Source organism: Sturnira hondurensis, unplaced genomic scaffold (assembly GCF_014824575.4).
Source record: "Sturnira hondurensis isolate 20B ecotype Veracruz unplaced genomic scaffold, ASM1482457v3 Scaffold0010128, whole genome shotgun sequence".
In the NCBI taxonomy this organism is placed as follows: domain Eukaryota; kingdom Metazoa; phylum Chordata; class Mammalia; order Chiroptera; family Phyllostomidae; genus Sturnira; species Sturnira hondurensis.
Window position 1 is genome coordinate 20,975,618 of NW_028082759.1, and position 24,493 is coordinate 21,000,110.

Sequence of the window (24,493 nt, forward strand, 5' to 3'; positions counted from 1 at the left end):
AGAAAGCTTCATGGCTAACACCTATTTGGTGAAGAGTAACCTTCGTACAGTGCTTCCTCTGTGCTCCCGCCTTTTGAAGTCATTTCGCTTTCCTTGGTGCTGACAGCATCCATCATGCATTTCCTTTCAAGCTGGGAATAGACACAGGGAGTTTTGAATTTTGTGAACTCTTCTATTATTAAGTTTCGTCAATTGTCAGCATCGTATTCCATTCTGATGATGAATAGAGGCATTATATTTCAGCATTAAATTGCAGTTAGGGTTCTAATGAGCATCATTAGGGCCTCTAGTGGGAATCAGAACGGTATGCCATTTTATTCCGTTTTTTTAAGTATATTTGTGTTTTATAAAATATGTTCAATGTTGCTACCAAGCAGGTGGGAATAGAAGAACAATGTGGTGTTAGAAGTGCATATACAAATAGCATTAGAACAAATCTACTGAGAAAATATTTAGTTTCCATCCTCTCTAACTTATTAACTCTTCTGACCTTCAGCAGGTTACCAAGGTAGAGTAACAAGTGTCTCTTAACATACATTTTTTCCTTCCCAGTTCTTTCTTATAAATCTAGTTTGAACCTTTAATGAATGTGAATCGATTAAATTATCTATAATAGAAGTGGTAAGACTTGCTTTGAAGTTTGACTCATAAAAAGAGCTGGCCCTTGGTTTTTGCCTTAGAAATGACCATACGTGTCTGTTTGTAGACGTTAAGAGGTAGATCCCATTAAACCTCTCTGTCTTCTCTTAGATACAGTGCATGCTGTGACCACTGGTAAATTTATGGAAACTTATTAAGTGTTCTTTAATAATGTATAATTCTTTATATGAACTAATATTCATGATCTTAAGCTCATTTTCAATGTATTGCATGTTTTGTTAACTCTTACACCTTAAGAAAAAAAGAAAAAACTTCTTAAAAGGAAAAATAACATTTCAAAATTTAATCTTTACATTTTTTAGCCCATAACTTCCTACAATTTGTATGTAAATGCAGTGTTTGAAGTTTTCAGTGACATATAACAATAATGTCTTATTCATCAAAAAGGCTGGGTGACCCCTATCTAGTTCATACACCAAGATGACTATCACAGTACCTTGCATTCCCAAATTAAAGCATTAACCACCTCAGACTTTCTTTGAAAAATAAACTCTAGTTCTCTGAAAAACAGATTTCAGTGGCAATGGAAACATATAAGCACTCCCCAACGAAATATCAAACGCCGCATGGACATTCCGAGTCTTCCTGCTGTATTGGGAACCGGCACAAACAGCCATGCCTGGTAGAGCACCAGATGCCAGTTACAGAGACTTACAATGCTTCTCTGATAGAAAAAATATTTCTCTAGGTATAATATCCAACTGCACAGGGGGACATCTGAGAAGTGAACAACTTCTCAAAGACACTTCTTTGACTACCTTTTGAAGTATGGCATCTGATAAATGTCATTAAGGTAGAAATAAGAAATCAAATCTCTATTTCTAACTCACCCTGTATAATTCAACATAGATGCAAATGCAAGGACAAATAATATTTTCCAAAATGTTTTAAAAGAGCATTGTGGACCACATGACTTTGTCTTCATAGTTGAAGCTATTATGTCCACTATTATTATTTACTATGAGATAATGTTATAATATTTGAAGCATAACAAGCCTATAGGTTAAAAACAACTTCTAATGAAAAATAGAAGATTAAAACTAGTATCAGGTTTTATATTCATTTATTTGGTTGTATCTTTCTAGTCATTTCAATAATTAAATATTTTTCTTACATTTCAACTTTATTAAAAACCTATCACTGGAAGAGCTATGATGAACATAAATCATTTTATAAAAACTGTCTAATATTAAATGTTAGAATTACTATGATTTTTCATGGATCTTAGCTGTCATCACATTCAGTAACTCAATGGAATGGCATTTTATCTCTCTATTAATTAAGGAAAAATGTCACATATTCATATCCACTCATGAGTTATTACAGTCACTGTTAAATTTATTTATTGATTTGATTGATTTGAGAGACAGAGAGAGAAATAGAGAAACATCAGTTTGTTGTCGCACTTATTTGTGCATTCATTGGTTGTTCTTGGACGTGCCCTGACCAGGGATTGAATCTACAACGTTGGCGCATCAGGACAAAGCTCTCACCAACTGAGGTATCTGACCAGGCCTTTGTCACTGTTAGAAGATGGAAAAATTCTAAAAGGTAAATGCCATGAAGTCTATCTCTATATAGAAAATTCAGACTACTGATTCTGGGACTGCAATAAGATTCTTCTGTCACTAGAATCTTCATTTTATGAGAGTGTAACAACTACGAATAGTTTTATTTTCCAGGAGACTGACCAGCAGTAGCCCACCATGCCATCCTTTCTAGTATTTTCTTCTTCCTTTTCCTTTGTTAATGCTGAGCAATAGAGGAAGCTCAGGTTTTAGGCCCACTGGTTTGATTTCCTGTTTAAACAACCACTTTCTTTTAGGATCCTTTAAACACACAGTGTGTCACACATCCACAGGTGATATTAACCAGAGAAGGAAGCAGACCTTGTCTGCTCTTTTTATGCACATGCTGTAGGTGCTTATTACCCCATTTATGGGAAAAGCCAGGGATACCTTATGGCTTTGTTAGAAAAATAAGGTATGTGAACATGGTTAAGTAATTCCAGTGCTTGGTGTGAACACGTGAAGATATTTAGGTAAGCTTTTACTTCCGTGTTCCTTATTTTGAGTTGAAGGGGTTATTTTAAAATGGTTATCATTTATCCAAAACATTTCATTTGCAGTGAGTTGTTTTGGATAAATATTGTAGTTTTATGACACAGTTTATCATATCTTTTTGGTCCTGAAGTCATTGAAGCTCTCCTCCTCCTCCTCCTCCTTCTTCTTAATATGGGCATTTACCTAATTAGTGCTATGCTATATTATTTATTTAAAGATAAAGATTTAATTGATGGCAAATTGATTATCAAATTCCACATGTCACAATGAACATTATGGAAGCAGCTTGAAGAACACATAAAAAGGTACTGATATTTTATATTAAAAACATCCTGCCAAGGTAGTAAAAAGGTATAAGGATCTCTGAGATGGGGGAAAGTATTTGAATGATTAAGTAAGTGGGTAGCATACAAGGAAGTAGGATGTAGACAGAAAAGAAGAAGAGGAAGGAAGGAAGGGAGGGAGGGAGGGAGGGAGGGAGGGAAAGAACTGCTATTTGTTTTGTTCCTTAGTAAAGACTTTTCAGGTTGGAGATAAAAACACGTGCACAACACTCAGAGAGAAACCACTTACAGACTCTGTTTTATCGCTAACCTACTTACTCCAAAAGTTTTTATTTATTCCACTCCACCCCGTGTGTTAGCACCCTATAACCCAGGACAGTGATTCTACGGAGAGTTCTTTGATTTTCACAATGCAGGTAAACTTCCTACACCCTCTTTTGAAACTCAAAAACACTGAATGTAACAGTGGCTATTTTTGTAGTAGCAAATATGGCAAATGCTTTTCTAGGCTGTCACCAAAAATTTTACTATTGGAAGAAAAAAAAAAGTGTGAATCCGCATGGTTCACTTTTATGATGGCATTGAACAAATTAATATAATGAAAACAATGTTCAACAAATTCGCAGAAAAAGGCATTATTGGCCAAAAATGTTTAAGTTTAAAAATTTTAGGAAATTTAATCATGTGGTATAGACACAGCACACACACAATTTAAACGATATAGAAGATACAGAAACAATAACACGTTAAACTTTCTCCAGATCAGGTTGTTATCATGTGAAGTAACACATAATACAAAAAATTACACAAGGTAAACTATCAGCACTGTAAAAATATTACAATGGATGGTTGTAGCACAGAAGTGGAACATTAGAGGAGCTATAAAAATATGACAGGTATTTTTATTAATTATCATCGACATAAAAACCATGTAGATAATGACATGCTCAAAAAGTACCCACATACACATACTATACACACACATGTACACATGTATGCATACACATATATGCACACATCTATATGTAGATATGCAGTGCACACATATGTACATTTAGGTGCATGCATGTATCTGTTGTATGTAAACATGTATGCACATATCTATTTCTCTTTAGCTGCATCTGTACATATTCATGTTGATACCCAAATCCAAATCCCTATTCATACCCACACCCATACACAGTGTTTCCTCTAAGCCTCAGACCCACATGCCCAGCGGCTTACAGGAAACACCGTGGGGAGCTCACAGACGTCTCACATGTAACCCGTTCAAGCTGAGCCCTGGAGTTTTCATGGCTCCAACTGATTCCCCTTCATCATTCTTGTTTCCACACTCAATGGCACTCACTAAATAGCTGCTCGAGCCAGAAACTACATGTATTTGACCTTTCCTTTCCCTAACCTCCACATATCAGCCAACAGCAAGCACCACTGATGTATTCTTCAAAACCAGTGCCCATTCTGTCCACAGTGAACACGTGCCTAACCCACTGCTGCCGCTGGCCTCGCCTCGCCTCCACGCGCCCATTTGGCACTCTCCGAGGAGCAGAAGCCAAAGAGACAGGCCATTTTGTTTGCAGAACACCGCACGTACTTCCTACGTCAGCTCTAATGAAACCCAACTGCCTTATCTTAACCCAGCCGGACTCCTGAACTCCTCTGTTGCTGGTCTGGTCATCAGACACTCTTCAGATTCTCTTTGTTCTTCGGGGCTTTTGTGGCATTTCATAACTCTGATTTCCCCTCTAAATATCCTTAACTTCATATTTGAAACAATTTGTCTTCTAAGAGAAGTCTTTCTTAAAATTATATCAAACTCAGGTCTGTAGGTAACTGTTTCCAAATTGGGGGTGAAGGAGAAGAAATAGTGTGTTCACGGTTTCTTTCTCTTTTTTTTGCTAGATTCTGTTATAAGTAATGACTGTTCATTTGTTTATTTACTTGCTTCTTGGAACTGTCTGTCTCGTTAACTAATCTGTCTTCATTGTTGAGCACGTGAATACCGTAGATGTTTGAATGAATGGATGCATGCATGTCCAGGAACTTCCAGGAATGCCAGGAGAACAGAAAAGCAGACTCTGCAAAATATACAAAACATCAGCGGTCCACTGAAAATGAAGAACAAGCAATGGATGTGTAATGGAGAAACCGGAAAGGGAGACTGTAACAATGGAAAATTGAATTAGAACTAGATTGTGGAGGGCATTGTGTTTTATTTTTTCAAAGCAGAAAGTCATCTTGTAAGAAAGCACATTGTGAAAATGACTGATGCCAGCTTGGGAAATACAAGTGTTGGAGAGAGATAGAAGTCGTCCATTCAGAGGCTATTAGAATCATTCAGATAATTAATGATGCCTGTTACTCAATAAGTGAAAAAGTATATTTAATCAGCAGATTGTATCCCAGTTGAAGTTTCAGAATATGACTATATTATTTATTTATTTATTAAAAGAGTTTATTTATTCATCTTTAGAGGGGAAGAGAAGGAGAGAAACATCAATGTATGGTTGCCTCTCGTGAGTCCCCCGCTGGGAACTGGCCTGCAACCCAGGCATGTGCCCTGACTGGGAATCGAACCGCGATCAATCCACTGAGCTATGCCAGCCAGGAGAATATGACTGTATTATTTATTCATTCATTCATTCATTTACTTACCCAGTGAAGATATTGGCTTAGATATCTTTTAATCTTAAGAATTGCCATAGCCCTGACTGGTATGGATTAGTGGATTGGGCATTGACCTGAAAACTGAAAGGTTGCTGGTTCGATTCCCAGTCAGGGCACATGCCTGGTTTGTGGGTAAGGTCCCTGGTTGAGGGTGTGTGAGAGGCAGCTNCATCCATTCAGAGGCTATTAGAATCATTCAGATAATTAATGATGCCTGTTACTCAATAAGTGAAAAAGTATATTTAATCAGCAGATTGTATCCCAGTTGAAGTTTCAGAATATGACTATATTATTTATTTATTTATTAAAAGAGTTTATTTATTCATCTTTAGAGGGGAAGGGAAGGAGAGAAGGAGAGAAACATCAATGTATGGTTGCCTCTCGTGAGTCCCCCGCTGGGAACTGGCCCGCAACCCAGGCATGTGCCCTGACTGGGAATCGAACCGAGATCAATCCACTGAGCTATGCCAGCCAGGAGAATATGACTGTATTATTTATTCATTCATTCATTCATTTACTTACCCGGTGAAGATATTGGCTTAGATATCTTTTAATCTAAAGAATTGCCATAGCCCTGACTGGTATGGATTAGTGGATTGGGCATTGACCTGAAAACTGAAAGGTTGCTGGTTCGATTCCCGGTCAGGGCACATGCCTGGGTTGTGGGTAAGGTCCCTGGTTGAGGGTGTGTGAGAGGCAGCTGTATGATGTTTCTCTGATTCTCTTCCTTCCTCCTTTCCCCTCTTTCTAAAAATATTAAATGCAACATTTTTAAAAATTATAAAGAATTTCCATAAATCCAGATAGGTTCAAGACATGGATGGCCCAATCAAAACCGAGCCTCTCAGTTCTTTGACCTTTGGCCTCCTTATCATCAAAGACATTTCCTTGTCTAACATCTGCCCTCAACACCCACATTCACATACTCTGAGTTGCCATCACTTTGAAGTGCTCTGCCTCTGACAACAGAGATTCTCAGATTCCAATAGACTATTTTCTAAAAACTCCAGCAATGCCTACATTTAACATTTGAGAATATCCACTCCATTAAACTCTATTTTATTTTCCTGCTTATTAAATACTTATTGTGATCAAGTTAGTTATAAGGTACTCTAAAATTCTCATGTGGTTTAATAACACTTGAAATAAAGATATCATGATTTTCTCTCTCATTCAAATAAGGTTAACTGACTGTAATTATTGCCGATTGTTTTTTAAATAATGTTAACCAAGATATATGAGTTTCCTTGGTGAGAGAATCTATGAGAAACATCTAATTTCTTAAACCTCAGTGCCTAAAACCTTTTTACAAATTGTACTTTCCCACTTTTTTTTTTACTTTTGAATTTATTTTTGTTGTATATTTTCATTCCCATTTAACCCCTTATACCCTTGTCTGCCTCCACTCACCCCCCTCCCCTCCACAATCCCCACACAGTTGTCTGTGTCCAGAGTTCTTTTGTTTTCTCGGTCCCTCCGCCTCTCCAGCCACCCCCACCACACCAGAGCTGCCAGCCTGCTCTCTCTGAGTCTATCTCTGTTTTTCTTGTTAGTTGAGTTTGTTTTCAGATTCCACACGTGACCAAAATTATATGATATTTGCCTTTATCTGACTGGTTTATTTCACCTACCATAGGGTTCTCCATGTCCTTCCATGCTGTTCAAAGGGTAAAATACTCTCATGCTTTATGGCCGAGCGGTATTCCACTGTGTAAATGTACCACAACTACTTTATCCATTCACCTGCTGATGGATGTGTGGGCTGCTTCCAAATCTCGGCTGGGGTAATAATGCTGCAAGGAGTAAAAGGGTTCATTCATTCTTTTGAATTAGTGTTTCAAGTTTCCTAGGATAAATTCTCAGAAGTGGAAACCTGCGTCATAATGCAGTTCCATTTTTAGTCACTCCATACTGCTTCCCACAGTGGCTGCACCAGTCTGCGTTCCCACCAACGTGCAGAAGAGCTTTATGTTCTCCACTTCCTCGCTGACACTTGCTCTTTGTTGGTCTGTTGATGCTAGTCATCCTGATAGGTGCGAGGCGACAGCTCATTGTGGGTTTAATTTGCATTTTCCTGATATTTATTGCCTAAAATATCTTTAGGCATATCTTTTAGGCAAAAGATATTCAAAGATATTCCTTTGAATATCTTTTCATATACCCATTGGTCATCTGTAGAGATGTCCTCTATGGAGAAGTGTGTATTCAGAACAAAACAGCATGGAATTGGCATAAAAACAGACACATAGATCAATTGAATAGAATAGAAAACCCATAAATAAACCTACACCTTTATTTAGTCCATCAATATTTTACAGAGCAGGAAAAAACATACAGTGGGCTAAAGACAGTTTATTTAATAAATGGTGTTGGGGAAAATGACAGATAGATGCAGAAAAATGAAACTAGACCACCTTCTTACACCACACACAACACTGAATTCAAAATGGATCAAGTCTTAAATATTAGAATAAAAACCATAAAAATACTAGAAGAAATGTAGGCAGTAAAATCTTGAATGCTGATTTTAACAATATTTTCCTGCTATATCTGCTCAAGCAAGGGAAGCAAGGGAAAAAATAAATAAAAGGGACTAATTCAAACTAAGAAGTTTTTACACAGCAAAGTAACCCAACAACAAAATGAATAGATAACCCTCTGAATGGGAGAATACATTTGTTGATATATCTGATGAGGGGTTAATATCTAAAATTTATAAAGAACCTATAAAACTCAACAAAAAAGGACAGACTAATCAAAAATTGGGCAATGGGTAGATGTGAATAGATACTTTCCCACTTTTTAAGTTGCTATAAAATATAGAGATAATACATCTTCGTTTCCAAAGAAGTAGAAAATATTATCAGGAGATTACATTGGAGACACATTTTTTACCCAGTGGGAAACTATGAAATTGATGTAAATACTCAGCCTGCTCCTGGTCCCAGGTCTAATATCTTGTACAGAATCTGCTTAATGGCTCAGAAAGAGAGATGACATGTGATCACATGGTTGATAGCTTCATGCCTATTCTGGAGCCTAGACATATTCAGAAACTTAGATAATCCCATCTTTATGGAAAATGTGGAAAGAGTGGGGATAAGACCTTGGAATTATAGGCCAATGCATTTGTAATACTTAGCCTCAAACATCACAGTCTAGTCAAGCCTTTTTTTTTCAATATCACGAACTTTTGCTTTGCCTGTGATCTTCATGTTGCTAAGAGCGACCTTTTGTGGTGTCTGGTTCTTAATCCAGGTCATCGGAAGTTTCTCCATGTCTGACATAGGTGCTTCTTGACTTTTGGTTAGTCTTATCACCTTCACTGTAGCAGATCCTTGGACAGCTTCTATCAGCTTATTTTTGTTCTTCAAGGCCATGGCTATGGGGGACTGGGACATGCCTGCCTTGGTGAGCAATATTGATCACTGATTTTCCTTAATCACTTTCATTTTGTTTCCAGGTCAGTGGCTTAAGGTGGCCTCTTACTAGCTACATTCACAGTGGGATTTTTGTATGCTTAAGGGCCATAGCGAACAAAACAGATACCAGTAACATAGTTTTTATTATCATTCTGAAGTATTATGCACTGCGCATAACTTTGTGTGCTGTACGTTTATACAACTAGCAGTAAGTCAGTTTGCTAGTTGATGGTGCTTACACCATCACCGCAAACTCCTGATGACATCACTAGGTTGTGGGAATTTTTCAGCTCCGCTAGAATCTTATGGGACCACCACCACAAGTGCAGTCCTTTGTCGACTGGAACATTGTTATACAGCCTAGTCCTAGATATTATTTTGGTAGAGTGATTCAGGCTTTACCATTACTTTTATTCTTACCTTTTTTATTATAAATTCAGGTAGCACAGATCATAATTTTGTTATAGTTGTATGGCCTAATTATTTTCATAATATGCAGTGTTATACTTAAAATAATGTAGTAAAATGTCCTAAGTATGGTTTTCATGATTTACCATCTGTCAATGAAGATTTTACTAATTTTAATGAAATGTGTGTATTGGGACCCTCTTGAATTGTAACAGTATTACTGGAAGATGGTTGATCAGAGCCCAGGGAATCTCTGCCCAGTGGGCAAGATGGCCACAGGGGAAGGCTCTTACACTGAGTGTACAAGATGCCCTTTCCCCCATCCCTCCAGTACCAGATTGTGTGTAGGACCAGGGGAAGGCAGGCCCCTGTCCTACAGGAGTCAAAATGGCACTGAGGGAGGTTCAACACCAAAGAGGCCCGTCAGTCTAGCCTGGAGAAAGAAGAGATTGGTTGGGAGGTGGACCCATCCAAAGCACACAAATGTTTGGGAGATTGATTGGTCATTTTGAGAAGTCCCTTGGCCTGTCCCACACCCAATCTCATATAAACCCAGGGAAACAAAGAAATGCTCTTTTGCTTGGTGATATGTTTCATAATCTGCCCTTGAACAGTGTTTTCACCTGTTCTCTCTCCTCAGCAGCTGTATGGCCCATGGCCTTCAGGAGGGAGTCTCTGTCTCTGTCTCTCTCTTGACAACAAGGTGAAGCATTCACTGATGCATTTGCATGCTCTATCAGAGCATACGACCTTGCAGCCTTAGTAGCCAGTAGCCACATGACCCATAGACTCCAGAAGGGAGCCTGAAAGGGGCAGCAGCTGGGTCACACTAAGCTACCTGGGTGGCTCCAAAGGATGGTACTTTAAAATGGATCAGGGACTCTGGACACTGGCTTCGGTTTTGGTCTTGTTGAGGACAGCTGGACTTTGGGTTTTGTGGAAGGAAGGAGCTTTGAGATACGGAGTCCACCCTTCTCCTAGATCTCACAAACCTCTGCTTTTCTGGGGACAAGCAAATGAGCTCCCTTTTTTCTGTTCAGTAATGATAGAAATGATTACCCTGCCGTTTGTGTTCCCAGTAGTAGCTGCACCAATATCTGTAATTGTCTCTTTGAGATCTTCAAGTTCTTTACACCTTAGAACAATGCTTCATATTAACCATGTGGGATGAATAAGGGATTTGATTTTTTTGAATAAAATAGAAAAGAAGGTAAATTGCGACAAGGTAAATGCAAAAATACAATTAGTATTGCACTTTTAGGTCAGTTCAAGAAATAATAAATATGAAAATTGATGGAGTTCAGTCCATCACAGTATAGAAGTAGGAACAGAAATTATTGTGTCATTAGATTTAACGGAAAGAATTAAAGGTCTCTTTTGATTAAAAAAATTCAAAACAATATTATGAGCAAGGGCAATATAGTGAAAACAATAGTCGGTAGACTTCAAAATGTCCAGTTTAAAATTGTAAATTTATTTTGAGCAACATTCCTCTTAATTTTCTTTGTGTGCATTACTTGTGTTGAGGTAAATCTCACAGTTGACTATAGTCACTCTTTGTCACTGTAGAGATGTGCCGTAGATGGCTGCAAGGAATTAGGACACCGTCATTTGCTCTCTTTTCCTTCGTGCAATTCTTGGTTTCGTTCGCTACTGGGACTTCGTATTTGGGGTTCCTTGTAGGCCTACTCGCATCCTACTGCAAGTGTGAGAGTGAGGCAGAAACACCAGGGGCTGCTCTATGGATGCATGGATGCCAGGAGGATTGTCACATAATTTCCGCATTGACACATCACAGAATAAGAATAAGCAAAATACTTCGAACTTCAAGTCCATTATTCTAGTGATTAATAGCAAATAATGTTTTTTAAAGGTCCATTCTCTACTTTCACTAAAGTAGAAAATATTAAAAATGCATCTTTATTGCATTAACATTCAACTATTTAGAATATGTATGGACGAAAGTGAATTAAAGGGTAAATTAAAATTTAAATTTAGAAAAATATGAGGACTGCTATTAAAATGGCTTGCAGGTATTTTTAACATAAATACTTGTTAATGAACAGACTCCTTTGAAATTGACCAAGTGAGGTGGTGTGTCCTATGGGTATCAAGATACTGAGGTGCAATTCCTCCAATGAATATTTCCAGATACATATTTTCCAGCAGCTGGTGGCCTATATCCATATTGCTACAGCCAAGCAGCTTGTACATAGTCTGGTTAAGGATTAAAATGACTCTTGCTTCTCTTTTCTCTATATTAACCCTCACTTCCTAGTCATCTAAAATACTTTACATAAAATGAAAGGAAGTACTAATCCTATTTAATTTGTACCCAATTCTGCAACCCATTTTTACTGTTTCAGGTTACAGGCATTGTAACATCAGAAGACACACATACACATTAAACATTTTCCTGGGTTCATTAAAAGTCAGCAAAATAGTTTACATCAGCTAAGAAAATTAAAGTATGACTTCACATTAAAAAGCGATTTTTTCTTTGTTTCAGAGGCCATCAAATTCTATGCTATAGTGACAATCAATCTAAACTTCAGACATGGAATTTTGCTGTTTCAGTTCTTTTCAGGCTGTGTCATTATTTGAAACAACTCCCCACGGCTTATTTACACTTTAAAGATTTTTTCAATGCTTAAAGAGAACAGTTTCTAATAAAATTTCTTATCCTGGAAGCTAAAGTAAGCAGTGTATCTAAATTTGTTTTGACTACATGCATTATTTAAAGCTTGCACAGAGTTCATGACTAGCAGTGAGAATTCTCGGAACAGCAAGCTGCCTCTGCCTTGGATCTGATGCAGACCTGTTGTAGCATCGTTCACATCGTGGCCACCGTGTCAGCTGAGGGATTCTGAGAACTCTTAGCTATATCATTTTGCCAGAGTCTCTTCCTATCCTGTGACCAGAACAATTGCAACCTAAGTTGAAATGGGTAAGAGTGATGTTAATGTGGGCCAAAACATCCGCTAGGTCACCAAGCATGTTCGTTGTACTGCCATTTCCATGCTTTGTCCTGCTTTTCACTGACTCTGCTCTTCCACCCACATGTGAGAGAAACCATGTCTAGGAGTTGGAAACAGCATTTTCAAATGAGGGTTTTATTACATGGCAGTACTTCACATACAATTGATTATTTTATGGACTTTATTTTAATTGAGAGTAGGATGTAGCAAAAATGAGAGTTTGGATTTTTCACTGTTATCCATGTATTTTATATTACATTGTTAATCTTTATAAAATTAAAGCTTCTATTACTACACAGCTTCCATAAGTGCTAAGCGATTTTGAATATGAAGTGGAACAATAGTTTTAAGGAGATCCCATGCACCGCTCCGAGCCCTCCGTGAAACGCGACTATTCTTCCCTGTGGACTCGTTCCCAGATGTGAGCACAGAGTGAGGGCATCGTCCGGCGGACCCGCTGATTTTGGTTCCTACTGTTTATAATTCAATGACATTCTGATCTCTCAGTGTTTTTGTTGTGTACTTATGAAACTGTTTCACCTATGGAAGTCCTTGCGTGTTGTCTTCTTCCGTAGGTTGTACAACATTCGTACAATGTTCTCAAGGTGGCAGCAGGTAATTCATATGTTGTGATATTGTTTCATTGTTCCCCAGAAGAAGTAATAAGGGATAATTACAGATAAAGCATGTGACCGAGTCAAGTTTTTCAATGTTAAATTAAGAAATATGTTTGAGAGTTCCTGACATCTCTTAATTAAATGACCTTCCAACCTGTCCCTAACGTTCTGTATTTAGAGGCCAAACCTATGATGTCAAAAAAAAAGGTTTAAAACACAATGTTATTTAATTCCCTGTCTTTGTCTTAACTTTCTTATCTGCTTATTAAATAATTGTAGTGCTCTACTTTCTCTAGCTGTTAAAGTGCATATCAGTTAATCACAACACGTCAAACTCTTTAATTAAATTTATGTACGAGACACATGAGCCTGTTCCCAGCAGTGAACAGAGACCAAAATGCCGACCTCTTACAACGGCACTGATTTTCAGTATGCATGGGTAACTTCTCTGCACTTAGGAAAGGAGGTCCACTGTGTTATACCATTTAACTTGCCATAGGTCAGAAGAACTGAATGAGAGTCGCCTACCATTTTAGTTCACATACCCCGGGAAATGTTATAACACAATGGTTAAATACTTTGAAAATTGACTTAAAGTCTTATGAAAATGGACGCCAAATACCTTAAAGGGAGTACACAATCCTAAGAGCATCCGCAGTAAGAGGGGCAACGTCAGGTATTCAGCGGCTGGTAGAAACTGAGTGGGTTTTCTCTCAAGGTCTGTATGTTCCAACCTGACCTCAGTGCGCTGGTGTTAAAAGGTGAGCTCTTTGGGATGCTATTCTCACATGAGGGTGGAACCTTCCTGATTGGGGGATTCGTGCCTTCATGAAGGAGACCTCAGAGGGCTTCCTCACCTCTTCCGTCACACGAGGGCTCTGGGCTGAAGTTGGCCATCTGGGAAGCAGGGAGTGGGCCTTCACCAGATGCCCAAGCTGCTCTTCTAACCTTGACCTTGTACTTTTCAGACCCCAGAGTTTGTTTGAGTTTTCGGTATTCTGCTCTGGCAGTGGGAATGGGCTCAGGCAGCTACACGGTAGCTGTTTTCAGCAGGTACATGTTGAGTTGTCTGTTACTCTAGAATCTGGTTCCTCACCTGTAAAAATTTACAAAGTTGTCTGTATCATCACAGCTGAAATCCTTACTGCATTAGCATTTTTGTCACAGTAAGGAGATAATTCAGCACAAATAATAAAATGAGATATCCAGTTATTATGTTGGTCTAGAGGCAGACTTTTCTCAAAGGTATGCTTTACAGGACAAAAAATAGCATTTGTTTGCTTGCTGACATGATAGTATCTATTTAACTGACCCAAAAAGAAGAAAAGGCAACTATGTCTTTGAAACTGGATTATTTTATCATTCACTGTTACTGCGATCAATATGACATTTTGAATAATTTACAGCATCTCATTGTCATTCCCTCAAAATAGTGGCTTCAGTTCAGTGTACATTTGATACTAAATTATTAGTTTCATTTGAAAGCATTAGTTGTTCAACTCGTAAAGCATTAATTAGTTTCTTATCAAAATGGGTAATTGGAAAGCTTGGGACCAAATACTAGTGGTTGCTTGTGTTTAATTTTTTTTTCATGTAGACTTGGCTTGTGACTAAAGTCATTTCTATTGCAGTTAAAACATTTAATAACGGGTCTATGGTCCAGAATTCCTAAATGATGTATATTATACTTGAATCTAGAATTTTATTATGTTTTTACGTAGCTGTGCACACTCGGGGGTAAAATAGAATCAGGAAGAGCTCTACAATTTAAGCATTTGAGAGAAGTAGGCAGCCTATCCACTTCCGCAAACGTCACTGTCTCCTTCTCTAGTGTGCATTCAGTATTCCTACCCCAGCATCCAAAATACAGATGAAATCTCACACAATTAAGGAGTGACGATACCTTCGACATCCATTCTCAGTTTTTATTTACTCATACTGCAAATGATCCAAGATCAGACAGAAATGGAAACAGGAAAATATGATTTGTACCATAGATGCAGCAATATTGTTACACCTACGTGCCAGAAAGAGAAAGACAAAGGCGGGGACTGAATAGATAAATTAAAGAATCCCAAGTATAATCGTTGCATTTTTAACAGTGTGGTATACTTGGCACGCAAAGTAATTAGGTAAACGTGATTACACTGTAATGTTCCTTCACCTGTGAAGGATGGTCACAAAGATGCAAACTCAATAATCGCTCCGATTACCCGAACCTCTCCTGTGCAGGTACATTAAAATGGAACACATGAATTCATCTCTCATGATACCACATCTCACTTAAATGCCTTCAGATATCCTGGGAATGGCACTGTGTTGTGTAGTGAAGAAAATCTAACCCATGTGCATTTTTAAAGAGTATGATTCTACCGAGCCAAAGACGTGCCTGGGGTTCTTAAACTTTAACCTTAGATTTAGGGGATTGCAAAAGTCTTTTTTATATAGTAAATATGTGTGTGTGTGTATGTTAGAATATGTCTACCATTGTGTTTACAAAATCTTATGAAACTATTGTTTTAAAGAGAGAAAGTATCTCGCAAGGTCCTTAATTGTGTCCCTTGCCTTCAGGAAGACCTGTAAACAGGGTTGTAACTCCTGATATTTTCATGAAATAAAACTTTTGGAAAAAAGCATCTTTTATAACATTTCTGAAAGCATATCCCAGTGTTGTGCCACCTGAAAATTGCAGGATGAATGTACCAAGTGCCAAATGTGCAGTGCCCCCAATCTGAAGATCCAATCTCCTTCCTCAACCCCCATTAAAATACATCCGGAAACGTTTTACCTGTCGTGGCCTGTCACGGTTGCAGTCTTATCAGGCACCCCCGCCTCAGGTGAGATGTAGGGAGAACATCAGAACTGCTTGCAGACTCACCGTAGCCTGCCTACCCCAGGCACCTTGCTCCTCCGCCTGGGTGTTCAGCACCCCACCCTCACAAGGTCCAGCTCACAGTGGAGGTCTTGGTAGATTTCTGTTCCCTTCCAGTACCCTGTTTGTGATACTTCCAATTTTCTGAAACAAAAATGACTTTTTTTATTTGCTGAACAGTGAAGGCACGAATCCCTTAATTTAATAAACTGTGGCAGTGCATTAATGAGAGCCAAGCCATTTGTATATTCTAATAGTAATGTTCTGTAGATAATTATTTCACCTCAATTTCTAGACCTGCCCCCAGAACCAAGAATTTCATTCCAGATGGAAGCAGAACCAGGCCCTGCGGTAAATCTGGACCTCTCCCTGTACTGCCATCCTTTTTCCCATTATTTGCACTGTGGTCTTTGTTCAGGACAAACCTACTGGCCATCAGTAGGCTTGCAATAGCAAAAGGATCTGCTCTGATCTGCAATAGCAAAGGGTCACCTCTGCTTTCAGGGCACGGTCTCTGCTTCCACTGGATCAGGAGCTGCAGCAACAACCTCCCTTTCTTTCCAGAACCACCATTACCATATGAAAGAAACACAACTTCAAAGTGCCATCTCACCTTTCCTCACTAAACAGTGCCTTTGGTTTCCCCCCAGAAGATGGCCTGGCCATGCTTTGAGCCTGCCATTACTTCCAAACAGCAAATGGTGGTGCTAGGGAGGAAGACATGCTTGTAGACACAGGTTCTTCTTTTAGTTAGGTCAGAGATTGTCATGCAATTACAAGCTAGTCAATGCTTTTTTATTTGTAAGAGGTGAACCTAGTAAAGATTAATGAAACTTAGTGGCAGTGGTAAATGGAGAACGGTGGGTGCTCGTTAAGGTCCCCAATACACATGATTTTGTAGTGAACAGATAAGAGAACATAGCGTGGAAATTATGTGCCAATAAGATCTCTCAGGAAAGATGAATAACAGTCTGCATGATAGCAATGCCAGCTACCCAGCCTGCTTGTGCTGCAGGGGAAAATGATCAGGAAAATGATCAGAAAATGAAAGGAAAGGATAGAGCCCAGCAGTAATTAGCACATCAGGGGTGAGATCCCAAGATCATGGCCTTTGGAAACCTAACTGGCAGCTATGAGAGTAGGTACCACATTGCTGGCTAGAAGACAAATCATACGCATCAAATCCCTGTCTTTCTGGAGCTCTGTTCAAGCCTCCTACCCAACCCTAACCCACTCCATGATTGCAAATACAGGTAGTATTTGAACACTTCCAATTCTTATATTTTCATGCCATGGCATCCAGCAAAACATCCGAAGATCCCTAAGTTACATCCTATGCACTTCCCAGCCAATCTCTAGGACCCACTCTATAGATGAGAACACTAGACATGAAAAGCTAATGAATAAAGGGTTTGTACTTGTAAACCACTATGAGGGTTGCTTTAAATAGGAAGAGAAATCTTCCTTCAGAATTAGCTTCAGAAATATTTCTCTGATTTGAATTGTTCATATTTATGCAACTTATCCATTTTAGTTTTAATACTTTAGGGGATAACTGTATCAGAAGACTTGCATAAATTTGGTGCCGAGGTAAGAAACATCTAAACCTGTAGAGAATTATTGTGAGTTTTTTTTGAGCCAAACTGATGACAGTTGCCGGGCAGCAAAATCCCAACTGATTGAGAACATGCTCTCGAGAACGGCAGGGCTGCAGCTTATTTTACACCAGGATTGAGGAGGAGGTGCAAGGAGGGTTGCATGGAATCAGCTGGTGGTAGATTAGGGAGGCGGGAGAAAGCAAAGCAGGGGAAGCTCTGAGGTTGGATGAAGAGAGACACAAGCTTCATTTCCCCTGGTGGATACAGGACAGTTAACAACATTTACGGTGCACAGAGATGGTATGCGGGGAACAAGATGATAATAAGGGGTTCTATGGTCCTTCCTCTGATGTGGTGGGAGTACCCTTAAAGGTATGGAAGAAAGAGTTCACTCTAACATTTTAAAAGTAGGTCATCGTACACGCAATGAGACTGTAGACCCGTTTTTTTAAGGTAAAGATTGACCGTTGTCAAGGAAGATATAGGCCTATGACATAACTGCATGCCATGACTCACTTTTAGTTAACAAGTGTTTGTTTCAGACCCTCCTTGGTGGTTACCTTCGGTCTCTGAGTTTCTAAGGCCTTGAGCTTGTCAGGTTTAGTATGTGCCCCTTTTCCATCCACATTGGTGGTTCATACCTGCTATGGCTTTGTACTTTGTTTTACATATGTCTCTTCTTCTGTGGTCAAAGAATAAAATTACACTCTTCTTGGAAGAAAGACGAATGAAATTATAAACGCCAACTTTAAGCCCTCCATTAACAGACAAAATATTAGACGTAGTTGATTTGAAGGATACGCCCCTTTCCTGGTGATGGCCTGTGTGAAGAATGATCCCCTCGCTTTAGTTCCTTCTGTCAAAACAGAATGAGAAGTGACGTGCCATTGTGTGGCAACTACGATGCTATGCAAATGGTGAGGTACAGGGAAAAAGCAGAAGATAACATGCTATTAAATATGAATGTTATAATTCCAATGCTGAGTCATAAATACATGATACGAATATACAGGGCAGGTGCCTGCCACGTATAGTTGTCGCATTAATAAGCATTACACATCTTCGTGGTTTTTTTTTAACTCTGACTTTACAGAACTCAGTCGTACTTCCGGTCGAGCCTATGACATGAATGATTGGAATTATGTCAGGTAGTGTGCCTAAAATTCGTGGTGGTGGAGCTCTGCTCAATATCTGCAAAAACTATTAAATTATTGGTATATCTCTCAGAGTGCATATACACACATCTATACTCCTAAGACTGCCATTTGTCATTTATGTAAATTCAAATTTGCATTAAATTTTCCATATTCTTGTTCATAAATCGGATTTGGATATATTCAATTTTCAAATTTTCACAGGCAGTAAAGGTACAATAATGTACTAAAATGGTTTCAGTGGTTATTAAATTTGTTTCATTCACTGATTGTTTGTTCCATTTCTTTTTTTTTAAAAAGCACATTATAGGCCAGTTTTAATGCTCTGATCTTTTATGGCTATAACAAATTTGATCATTAAAATGAACTTTGGTAACAGCTTCTCCTCTATGTTCTAATCAGCGTTATTGCTTTATAATATCACATATGGTTTCATTTCAGAGACAAGTATTTTATTAATCTGACAGATATTTACACAGCTCCTATTATTCCAGGCATTCTTTCAGTCACCAGGGAAAGAGCAGTGATGAATAAAACCCCAGCCCTTGAATAGTTTACACTTTAGAGAAACAGAACAGTCAATAAGCAAACCCATTTCAATAATAGATATTTAAATAATAGATTATATTAATCATTGATCAATTAATTAATACAAATAACTTAAATTTCATTTAAATAAAGAATAATATCTCCTTTAGTGGCTGGTACCATGGGGAAAATACAATACAACTTCAGGAAACAAAGTGGAATTTGAATATGACAGCTGGAAGGAGCTGTTTTATCCCTTTTTTGTGGAGAAAAACAAAATGTTTTCACTAAATTAATACCATGAAGTTGAACATTTTATGGGAATTTTGATGTTCAGAGATTTCTAAATAGTCTATGCAAACCACAAGGAATGCCCATCATTTTCTGGTGAAGCACTGAGGGATGGTTGGAAGACGTCAGTGAGTCATGGAGCTCCAAGCTTTCCATTTCAGTGAGAGCAAGAATAGGAACTGGGCTGTAGCGCCTGGAGTTTTCCAGAAAAAGTTGTGACTGTCGTTCTCCAAAGTCCTCTAAACCAGCATTCATTCTGTCTTCCTCCCTCACTGGGTTTACTTCAGAATAAATAACCACCATTTTTTCTTCACTGTCACTTGTTTTTACACTTCCATTTTGGCTAGCAGGATGTCTTGTGTGTTGGTTAGGAGAAGACAAAACTGATTGAAAGTCCCCATTTCAGGTCTGAAAAATCTCTAGTGACAGGGGACTAGGTGTTCAGCTTTGCCATGAGCAGCCTGAATTCAAGCCTGCTATTTCACAAAATTATTGGGGTTTTTTTTCACTCTCAAATTGTACTAATTTAAACAATAAAGTTGATGGTCACTTCAGCTATAGATGTCTTTGTCCTTACACTGTTGGAATTATTGATAGAATATGAATACCTTTCATTTATTTGTCCAGTTAAAACTGGAATTTTTTAAGTTATTTATTTATTTATTTTTAGAAAGGGAAAGGGAGGGAGAAAGTGAGGGAGAGAAACTTTGATGTAGGAGAGATACATCAATCCATTGCCTCCCATATACCCCCAACTGATGGTCTGACCCACGACCCAAGCATGTGCTCTTACTGGGGCTTGAACTGGCAAACGTTTGGTTCCCAGGTCAGTGCTCAATCCACTGAACCACATCATCCAGGGCTAAAATTCAGTTTTTCAAAAAGAACAATTAGTAAGAAATATAAAAGTATATCCAATCTTAGGTTCTCCAAGAATGCAATAATATAAAATTATATGATTTCCTACTTATTAAAATGTATTCTCTGTTTGAAAGTACCTTAAAGGCCTTTTATTTTCTATTTGTAGTCTGTTGGTAGTTATCACAGTACTTAACATAGTTCCTACAGGTGATCGCGCAGTCCATAAATAGTGTTGACTGAATAAATAAATAACACAGAGGAGGTCATTTCCCAAGAAACTAAAATATGGCTTCAAGAGTTTAACCTAGGTAAATAGTATAATACTATATATTAGTCTGAAGACTGAATGTATAAAAATTAAAATAAATAATGACAAATGACAATTATGTGTCTTGTTCTAAGTTATTTTCTTCATCGTCGACAAAGCTTAAGAACTTATTTACCTCTGAAAAAATAGTTAACGCATCTTGATCAGTTGCTCATAGACATGGTTGTAACTCTCCACCATTAAGGGGATTGTAAGTTAGCAGCCAACTTTGTACACACAAACAAGTTGACTGAGAGATCGAGTTAATGAAGTAAATTATAATATCATGTTATTAAGGGTGCGGTGTAATTTAAACACAATCACTTTTAGGAAATGAGTGAAATTCAATTCAACAAACAACTGGGAAATATATTAACAGAGGAAAAATAAAATCAAGCAGATGAATGAAGGTGCATTAAGACATGGTATGTATTATGCAGAAGTCTCATTATTTCAACCATAGGATAGCAACATAATAATGAACTCGAGTTTAGTAACTGAGATTTCATCCCTGAAGTACCGTATCCAGAAAATGACTAAGGATTGATGCCTGTACTTCAATATATTTATGTTTCCTATGACACTGATAATAACACACTGGGAAATTAGAAATATTTCCAGTTTATTGAGGCCAATGATTCCTTAGTCATTGGTAAATTGGATTAAAAATCAACACTGTACCCTAGTGTCCTCCCTGGAAGGTCATATACCAGAGATCATTGCAGAACTTCCAACGTGACACACACCTATTTTACAACACAAATTTAAACCAATAGAAAGGAAAAGATTTTTTTCTACAATTATTATTTTAGGAAAATTGATCATTTATTTGCGTTGAGTAATTCAAGTATCACTGCAAAAAAAGTTTTCTAAACGTGAACGATGGTTTACATGTCCAATAAAAAAAAACACATTTAATTAGAAATGAATGAAATAGCTTTCACTCTCAGCAGTTAGTGTTGTTTTAATTATTTATTCACTTAGGAAAACTTCATAGCCAGTAATGGATATGACATTTAATTGTGCAGTATAGAAACTTACAATAAAAATAACAGATCATCTTTGATCTAAATATCAGGACTAGTTATTATTTTCTAGGGAGATGATGAAATTTCTGTTCCGGCCACTTGTTTGTTCCTTCTTGCGTCAGATGCTAGGTCATTCCTTATGCGCTTTGTGACCCAGGCTTATTAAGTAGAGTTCGCCTTGTATTAACGTAACTTACACAGCAAGCATCACAGGCTTCATCTTCTTTTCCTAAACTGAGGTTTTTCTTTTGCTTACTTCTAATAACATTTCACTTTGCTATTGTGTGTGCATATTTCAAGTTACCTTTAGATATTCTAAAACAAGTTTCAATGCACTTTATTACAAATAAATACATAATAAACAGCGGATATACAATTGTAGAACAAAACTGGTGGAGTGGGTCTCTAAATCAGATTCTTCTTACCGTGTTTCCTCACACCCGTGGAATCTCAAGGAGTAAGACTTTTTTGTTTGATCTTGTTCATTTTAATCACAGCTTACCTTCTACCTCCCCACACCTTGCTCTCATGAGTAGAATACATAATCTTGGTTGGGTAAGTATAGCTAAAACAATATATCTGATGCCTAGACTAAGCCTGTTAAATTGTAAATACAGCAAACATCGTGTGGTTGCTTATTGTTAAACCATCAAAACAAACACACAGAGTGCCCTACCTGAAGGAGTCGTGCTTTCCCTACAGTATCAAGTAGGCTTACTGTGTGTCAAAGTCGTTTCAATATGATCTTTTCTCCTCATCACCTTTCTTTATGCATGTCTGATTATGAGGAAGACATTTTCATCGGGTATTTGTCTAGGTTGACAAGAGAGATCAAATGAACTTAAGTAATTTCTTGTAAGAAACAGTTCTCCCCATGATATCTGCAATTTGAGTCCATTTCTTAGAAACATGATTACTCAACAAACATTTATGGAGGATACACTCTGTTGGAGACCAGTGGCAGAAGGCCTGGACGACCGCCCTGTGGCAGCTCGCCTCTGTGCACACGCCTGTTCTCAGACTTACAGGATCTTCAAGAACTTCCAACTATGACGGGCTATGCCTCTTGAACACGTGTGTGTCAGTGGTCAAAACAAAAAGTTTCTGAGATGTGACTCAAAGCTGAAATATACCCAAACTAGGGAATTATGCTAATTAAGTATATTTGTATATTGAGCATTTGAAGCTTATAGATAGTAAGAAATTGGATACTTGAGGAAATTATCAATATCACCCCAGCAGGTGGAAATTTGAAAGACAGCGATTAGAATAATTAGAGTTTATACCACAGATAAAGTCATCTTGATGGCTTTTCCCTCAACTTAGAAAATATACCTTGATGCATAGCTGTAAAATGTCTGCTCCTATATTGCAATTGTTTGAGTCTGTTTGCTTAAATGATCTCCAGTCTCTCAGTAAAGTTTGATACAATAACCCATTCCAGATCAAACATCCATCTTACACTAAAGAAACAGCATCTAAAACGTCGAATGGGGTGATGGTGTCCATGAGTCCCAAGAAAAGCACTGATGAAGGCAAAGACAAAAAAAAAAAACGTCTGGAAAAGGGAATATTTTTTAAAAAGAAGNATCAATATCACCCCAGCAGGTGGAAATTTGAAAGACAGTGATTAGAATAATTAGAGTTTATACCACAGATAAAGTCATCTTGATGGCTTTTCCCTCAACTTAGAAAATATACCTTGATGCATAGCTGTAAAATGTCTGCTCCTATATTGCAATTGTTTGTGAGTCTGTTTGCTTAAATGATCTCCAGTCTCTCAGTAAAGTTTGATACAATAACCCATTCCAGATCAAACATCCATCTTACACTAAAGAAACAGCATCTAAAACGTTGAATGGGGTGATGGTGTCCATGAGTCCCAAGAAGAGCACTGATGAAGGCAAAGACAAAAAAAAAAGTCTGGAAAAGGGAATATTTAAAAAAAAAGAAGCAGCCCTGGCGGGTGTAGCTTGGATTGAGTGCAGGCCTGTGAATCACACGTTCAAGGTTCGATTCCCAGTCAGGGCACATGCCTGGGTTGCAGGCCAGTTCCCAGCAGAAGATGCACGAGAGGCAACCATACATTGATGTTTCTCTCCTTCTCTCCTTCCCTTCCCCTCTAAAGATAAATAAATAAAATCTTTTAAAAAAAGATTACTTCAACACTAAAATTAAAAAAGAAGCCATGTGTAAATAGAAGATTCTAATTTAATGTGATATGGCGCCTCGTTTTACATGGGCACCGGAAGAAACTGTGGTTAGGAAAAGTTACAGAGCCGTGAAGGAGCTTACAGAGGTAACACTAAAAGTCATTCTTAACTAGACGCAACGTGTGTCCTCGAGTCATCCCTGATCACCTTCCACATGAGTCATTTTGGAGAATATCCATTTGGAATAGTTGTGATTTGACTGAAGGTTCCCTCCCAAATACGATTGCACGCTTCACTTTTCACCCCAGGGTTTCTCTGTTGGCGAGATTGTAGAAACCAGCTGCTACGGGGGTTCCTTCGTCAGTCTTGAGTCCAGAGTGACTCCAGTAACAGAAACCACCCCCACACCCCCACCCCCCGGAAGACCTGCAAATCTGTGATAGACGCAGACTGGTTCAGAAATGGTTTCTCACTTGAAATTACGAGATTCTGCCCTGGCTGCTGTGGCCCAGTGGACTGAGTGCCCACCTGTGAACCAAAGGGTTTGATTCCCAGTCTGGTCACATGCTGGGTTGTGGGCCAGGTACTCAGTAGGGGCACGG